Raw genomic sequence first — 7,500 nt, 5'->3', positions numbered from 1 at the left:
ACTGAGACTCTAGGTTTGATAGTTTAAGATAGTTTGAAATAGAGAGTTTGAGTTTTGAGAACACTTAAAGAACACTGAGTGGTATTATTAAGTCTTTTTCAACATTTATTTTAATCAAATTCTGACTGGGACTCTAGGTTCGATATTTTAAGATAGTTTGAAATAGTCTTTTAGTTTTGATAGCCCTTAAAGAACACAGTTTTTTTTATATAATAAATATAACAAAGTTGGTTTTTATCGTTTTTTAAACTAAATTATCACTGGGACTCTAGGTTCGAAAGTTCCAGATAGTTTCAAATAGTCTTCTGAGTTTTCACAACACTTTAAGATCGTTTTTAAAGTTTATTTTTATTTTTAGTAAATATACACAAAGTGGCTCTTCTCAGTCTATGTAAGACAGAAGATTCTTTTCCTCTGCGACTTGAAAATCTGCTCTGGTAGTCTGTTAAAACACTTTCCTAAGATCCACAGCATGATGGTAAAGTTTCATCAAGTACTTGAAAGACTTGCTGGTAAGTTTTTTTCCCCACTAACACAGGTCGCAGAATCAAAATTATCCAAATAACTAGTTTACACTCTTTGCCAATCTATACATGGAATAATCAGCACTATCTTTATGCTTTTTTTCCTGCAGTTAAATAAAAGTTAATCTTTGTCACACTTGCACACGCACAGAAGATTACTTGGTCACACCACGTTGACGACTGAGCTATATCTTCGCAGTCACAGTCAGTCACCCTATTGTAACGCGCATTGCTGTCTATGTAAAAGTCCCGTTTTCTGTGTAGTTCCCATTTTCTCTCATCACTCAGCATAGAAAACGGTCATTGATTTCATCGCGAAATCAAAAGTATATCCTTCTTTCTTACTTACTTACATATATTGATAGATTTGATTTGATTTTGAGTTAAATATGTTGAATATAATAAAAGGATATGCATGGATATATTATAAAGAATCAAATAGTTATATACGTAAGGATTTTTGAAACATCATTCTTGGCTCGGCTGGCGAAAGAAAACGGAGGCGTTTTTGACTCTCACCATGGCAACGATGTAAATAACACGTGAGTGTGTGCGTGCGTATGTGTGTGTGTCCCGCGGACAATCAATAACCCAATTAAAGGAATCTATATTTTTTCAAATGCTACTTTTGCCTTCCGCCTGGATAGAAAGTGAGTAAATGTAGAGTGATTATTAATTTTTTCGTGATATACTACAATTCTTTAGATGAATACAAATACGTGTTTTTTCCTATCATATTCTAATGGATTATTTAAAATTATGCATTTCACTATACAGGATATTTAATACACTCAATGAATAGATTATTACAACTTTAAATTAAAATGTAATACGAATTATGGCTACAATCATGGAGCGACAAAAGCAAATATGATATCTGGCGACCTCTGGCACCTACCTATAGCTGGGTCGCAAGCAAGGCAGGCTTTCAGTCATCTGGTGGACTTGGTTCAGTGTGCAACAGAGGAGCGACTCATACAGGTAAGCCAAGCTGGTCTATTTTCACGCTGTTCTTTCTTATGAAATCGATTTATTTGAGATATTATCATAATTCAAAGAGTAAATATGTGCTTTTATAAGTGGAAAACGGTAGACAGACCTAGGAGTCCTAATATGGATTGCATCCTTATAGGATACCAAGAATCCTATGCTTGCAGAGCCAGTGGTGGTGGTTGGAACAAACGCTGTCTTAGGATTCTGGGTGGCCAGGTTAAATGGCGAAAATTAAATGAAATCTCGTAGGGATATCAAATCATAATTGCAAAATTGTTGAGCATGCAAAATTCACAATGATTATTTCGTGTGCAAGCAATATTAGCTTGATAATACGCTTTGAAGAGGGAGGCCCACCCACTCAAATTTGGGGAGGTACCCCCCCCCCCCCCAAACTAACCCAGTTGCCGTGGAAATAATTAACTAATCTTAACCAAATTATTCACGTGTTAATAGTTAAAGGCAAAGTTAATATAATTGTCTTTATTATACCAAGGCATCAAAGTACATGACATTTTGGCAATTTATTAGTAATAAACGTTTCTAGATTCAATGTCATTTGAAGGACAATGCACAGGAGGGCAGGATATTTTCAAGAGCGTTTGTATAAAGCTGTTTTTTACATTTAGTAATTCAAAATTTCGAAGAATAATTTAAAAAATGTAATCATCATGGAACCTGCTGTGAAAGGTAATTATATTTGCATTGTGTATTACTTTAATTCCATTACGTACATATGGAAAAGAAATTAATGTAATTAGTATGCATGGAACTTGTTTAAAAAAGGTAATCAAATTTTACATTTCTTTAATTATGTCACTTTCTTTAATTACATTATGTACATACCTTTAGTCATTCAAAGAGGTAAATGGAAAAGTAATTAATGTAATCAGTGTTCATGGAACGTGCTTGTAAAGTGCAATTACTTTTGCATTGTGTATTACTTTAATTACATTACATACATACCCTTAGTAATTTGAAGAGGTAACTGGGAAAAGTAATTAATGTAATCAGTATTTATGGAACTTGCTTGTAAAAGCTAATTATATTTGCATTGTGTATTACTTTAATTACATTACGTACATACCCTTAGTAATTTGAAAAGGTAACTGGAAAAGTAATTGATGAAATCACTATTCATGGAACTTTTAAAATGTAATTATATTTGCAATGTGTACTACTTTAATTACATTACATACATACCCTTAGTAATTCATTGAGGTAATTGGAAAAATAAATATAATCAGTAATCATGAAACTTACTTGTAAAATGTAATTTTGCATCGTATATCTCTTTGATTACATTAAATTCACTGTGTAAATCTATTATAGCCGCAATTCAAAAGAAAATAATGTAATCAGTATTCATGGCACTTGTTTAAAAAAGGTAATCAAATTACATATTTCTTTAATTACATCACATTCAAATTATGAATTTATTATAGCCGTAATTGAAAAGCAAATAATGTAATCAGTATGCATGGAGTTTATTTGTAAAAAGTAATTTTGCATTGTATTTCTTTTTAATTACACCACATTCTGTATTCAAGTTCATTGTGGCTACAATAGTTTGATAGTAAAAAAAAAATTTAAAAAATTAAATAATATGAACAATTATTAATGTGTGCCTTTCGTTAACAAAATTAGGTATTTATTTAGTGCTGGGACGTAAGCCAACTATTATACTATAATTATTGCAAATCTTGGGTAAGCATTTTTGCATGGGGTGGGGGTGGGGGCGCTCAGCTTTTTTGAATTTCAGAAAAATTATGAGTTTCTATGTCATTATATATATATATATATATATATATATATATATATATATATATATATATATATATGTATGTATGTATGTATATATATGTATATATATAGAAAGATAGATAGATATAGATATATGTCTATATTTATGGGCTGTATATACTGTATATATATATATAGATAGATAGATAGATAGATAGATAGATGTGTATATGTATAGCATATATATACTGTGTGTATATATATATATATATACATATGTATTTATTCATTTATACATACACACACACACACACACACACATATATATATATATATATATATATATATATATATATATATATATATATATATATATATATATATATACATACATACATATATATCATATAATATGCATAAAGATTTTAGCATGCTATAATTAATTCATGAAGTGCTATTTGATAAACAAGGGAAACCTTTAATAACAAAGAACTAATAATAATAATAATAATAATAATAATAATAATAATAATAATCAATATGTCTCTTCTCCACAACCTACTATAACAATCAACTCTTAACTACCTTTAATTATTAAATAAATACAACATTTTAAAGTTACTTTAAATAATAAATTTTATTTTTCTTATTCATAATCAATGCAATATTCAATTTCAAATAATATGATTTGCGTTATTTATATACAACACCATTTCTGCAATTCTTCCATTTAACCGTGTTCTATATTCTCTATTGATGGTAGGCCTATCGACTTATATATAGGCCTACGCCAGCATATCACGTCACGAAATATGCCTAAAATCTCCCTTTTTTTTTAGGCATGTTATATTTACTTTTTATTTTCAATTCTAAATATTTTGCAAAGTTGGAAAAAAAAAAATTTGGTTTAATGTGGGAATATATTTATCATGGCCACACACAATTAATTATTAGCATATATATATATATATATATATATATATATATATATATATATATATATATATATATATATATATATATATATATATACAGTTTACATACACATATATATATTATATATATATTTATATACTGTATATATATATATATATATATATATATATATATATATATATATATATATATATCTTGATAAGGTTCCACAATGATGTAAGACGTGTATGAAAACTAAGTGTATATTTGTAGATATTACAAAAAAAAAAAAAAAACGTTTTTGTAATATCTACAAATATACACCTAGTTTTCATACACGTCTTACATCATTGTGGAACCTTATCAAGATAACAAGGAAGTACAACATTGTACTTGTTTGCGCCATATATATATATATATATATATATATATATATATATATATATATATATATATATATATATATATATATATATATATATATATAATTCAGGTCCTGCTCGGCGGTATTGCCAGACGTATAACTACTCAGTCTCTCCCTGTCCCTCAGATAGGGAGAGGAAGTATTCATACCCTGGTAAGATGGGTTACAGTTAGTAAAGAGGGAGGGGGAGGAAAGGGTTGAATGTGTGTGTGCATATCTATCCAAATAAATAGCCATCATTTTGACGGGTCGTGTACACTGGTTAAGAATAATTATTAATCAAGGTCAAATCTCCGTTAATTTGGAACATCTCGTAAATTTTACTTTTTATTTACACTGATTTAAGAGTTTATTTTATTTAACAATATGTCACTCAAAAGCCTTGAATAATTGAATGATTAATTAACAATAAAAACAACTCTCGGGACACAATTACTTTTAATGTATTTAGTAATTATATAGTTTATTTAAAATTAATTATAAGTCTATTGGAATACGATGTTTATATATATATATATATATATATATATATATATATATATATATATATATATATATATATATATATATATATATATATATATATATATATATAATACATATTTGTGTATATATATATATATATATATATATATATATATATATATATATATATATATATATATGTATATATATATTTATGTATATATATATATATTTATGTATATATATATATATATATATATATATATATATATATATATGTATATATATATATATATATATATATATATACATATATATATATATATATATATATATATATATATATATATATATATATATATATATATATATATATATATCATCTTCCTATTTTTCCTTAAAACTTATTTTTCTTAAAAATTCAGCATGAATTCTATAGGCCATTTTTCCCTCTACCGTAAAGATCCCATTTCCAAACGACTTCAAAAATTTCAAACAACTCGCTTTGCATATTCCACACACATAAAAAAAAACTATTTGACCCCAAGTAACCAAAATCCCAACCTAACCTCATCTTTCCGTATACAATGAAGCCATCAATCACCTTCCACGGAAGCCAGATATTGTCGTCATGTGATTCGCCTTTCATAAATGCCTTTCATAAATTGATGTAATTAGCGGTAATTACATGTCATTTTACGAGATGACATCTCCCCCACCAAAAAGGGCAACTGATTAACGGTAATAATTAACCTAGGACGGTTGTCCCAGGAAGGGAGACCAGTCGTTGGCTCTTATTAATTAGCGTTAATTATTTGCTGCTAAAAACGACCGTTTTGTTAACATTTGCGAAGCCAGATTTTCGCTATTTTTTTTTGGGGGGGGAGGGGGTAAGCACGGTGCAAGTTATCATGGTAAAGCTTGATAAAATGTTCATTTATATATATATATATATATATATATATATATATATATATATATATATATATATATATATTCACACATAGACATATATATATATATATATATATATATATATATATATATATATATATATATATATATATATATATATATATATATATATATATATATATATATAAATATATATATATATATATATATATATAAATATATATTTATGTGTATATATATAAATATCAATATATATATATATATATATATATATATATATATATATATATATATATATATATATATATATATATATATATATATATATATATATACTGTATACATATATAATTATGGATGTGGGTGGGACATATACTGAGAATAACAAATATGATGGACGAGAAGAATATCAATATGGGCCCTTATAGATTGCAACAGAAGCAAAAGGAAGAGAAGACGATTTTTTGGCGAGCTAATAAAATTTGCGGGTATAGACTAGCTTAGAAAGACCGTGAATATATGAGCCTCGAAATACATGTCTGAAGCCTTTGTCCTGTAGTGGACTATCAAAGGCTGATATACATAAATATATATATATATATATATATATATATATATATATATATATATATATATATATATATATATATATATATATATGTATGTATGTATATGTATATATACATATATATCTCTCTTGCACACTATTCTATCTTATTCTTCTTCCTCTTGTCTCTTTAAAGTTTTTATAGTTTATAAAGGAAATATTTATTTTAATGTTATTTTTCTTAAAATATTTTATTTTTTCATTGTTTCCTTTCCTCACTAGGCTATTTTCCCTGTTGTAGCCCCTGGGCTTATAGCATCCTGCATTTCTAACTAGGGTTGTAGCTTAACAAGTTATAATAATAATAATAATAATAATAATAATAATAATAATAATAATAATAATAATAATAATAATAATAATAATAATATGTGCAGTAACATTTGTTCTGCTATGGTGAAATAACTCTACGGCTATAAATATCCATATTTCACTACTTGAATCACAAAACTTCCTCGTACCACATATCTGCTATGATACTTGGCGTCCAAGCGTGTCTTGGCTATAAAATCTACACATGTAAGACCACAAAATATAAGAATATCAGCTACTGTTAAAAATCGTAATTTTAATCGGGAATTCTCCGTAAAACTATCCTGTTCCCAGCCGTATTTCAGTAAAATACAGGCGACCGTAATTTTACCTTACTTTGTTGCTATCTTTTACGGGTTGGTGACCGTAATATCACTCCTTTACGTCAATACATCCGTTTTTAATACGGTAAAAATCCTGGAATACATGTTGCCAGGTATTTATCGTTTCTTAAGACATTTTTTTAAGTGTACATACTGTTGGTAATCCATCGCAGTGTTTGAACCACGAGCAGCTCAGTCACACAATGCCCTTGAGACCGAACATACACACACACACACAAGACCCCTCTGAAACCAGGTAGGGATTAGGGAGAATCTATA

At 27.3% G+C, this 7,500-nt stretch overlaps 1 protein-coding gene across 2 annotated transcripts in view; it reads left to right on the top strand.

Moving 5' to 3' along the window:
- Positions 1-1,469: 1,469 nt before the first annotated feature.
- LOC137615167 (katanin p60 ATPase-containing subunit A-like 2) overlaps positions 1,470-7,500 on the top strand; it is a 76,442-nt gene continuing 70,411 nt past the window's right edge. For both annotated transcript variants that reach the window (XM_068344811.1, XM_068344810.1), the window contains exon 1: positions 1,470-1,505. The gene's annotated coding sequence lies outside the window, so the exon portion shown is untranslated. The remainder of the gene's footprint in view (positions 1,506-7,500) is intronic.

The sequence above is a fragment of the Palaemon carinicauda genome, chromosome 21, assembly GCF_036898095.1.
Source record: "Palaemon carinicauda isolate YSFRI2023 chromosome 21, ASM3689809v2, whole genome shotgun sequence".
In the NCBI taxonomy this organism is placed as follows: Eukaryota; Metazoa; Arthropoda; class Malacostraca; order Decapoda; family Palaemonidae; genus Palaemon; species Palaemon carinicauda.
Note: the sequence above shows the minus strand (reverse complement) of the source record. Positions and strands in the feature narration are given on the sequence as shown.